The sequence below is a fragment of the Rattus rattus genome, chromosome 4, assembly GCF_011064425.1.
Source record: "Rattus rattus isolate New Zealand chromosome 4, Rrattus_CSIRO_v1, whole genome shotgun sequence".
NCBI classification, from domain to species: Eukaryota; Metazoa; Chordata; class Mammalia; order Rodentia; family Muridae; genus Rattus; species Rattus rattus.
Window position 1 is genome coordinate 5,171,028 of NC_046157.1, and position 944 is coordinate 5,171,971.

The window sequence follows — 944 nt, forward strand, 5'->3', positions numbered from 1 at the left end:
TTTTCCTTTCAGTCTATTTACGTGGTGGATTACATCTTCCAATTTATGTATGTTGAACCATCCTTGCATCTCTAGAATGAAACCTATTTGATCATGGTGGATCATGTATCCATGTTGTATCCATGCATGTGTTCATGTATCCAGTTGGCAAGTATTTTATTGAGAAAACGTACATCTATGTTCACAAAGAAATTTGGTCTGTATATTTTTCCTTGGCTGGGTCAGGATAACTGCAGCCTCATAGAATGATTTGGCTAATGTTCCTTCTGCTTCTATTTTGTAGACTATTTTGAAGAATGTTGGTGTTGACCACTCTTTGAATGTCTGGTAGAATTCTGTGCCGAGTCTACCTGCACCTGGGCAGTTTTTGGTTGGGAGACTTTTAATTACTGCTTCTATTTCACTAGGAGTTGCTGTCTATTCAAATTGCTTACATGATGTTGATTTAACAATAGTAGGTGATATGCATCAAAAAATTTATCCATTTCTTTCAGGTTTTCCAATTTGATAGAATACACTTTTTTAAAAGTACATCTTTATGGTTATGTCCCCGTTTTCATCTCTAATTTTATACATTTAGATCTTCTCTCTCCACCTTTTAGTTAATTTGGGTAAAAGTTTATCAACCTTATTTTCTCAAGGGAGAAATTATTCCTTTCATTGATTTTTTTGTATTATTTTTGTTTCTACTTTATAGATTTCAGCCAAGCCCAATTATTTCTTGCCATCTACTCCTTTGAGGTGTGATTTTGTTCTAAAGCCTTCAGCTTTTAAATATATTGTTGATATAAGCTCTCTCTCTCTCTCTCTCTCTCTATATATATATATATATATATATATGTGTGTGTGTGTGTGTGTGTGTGTGTGTGTGTGTATGTTATATATATATATATATGGCAAGTTTGTATAGCACTAAGTGCCTATGATATATATACATATATGTG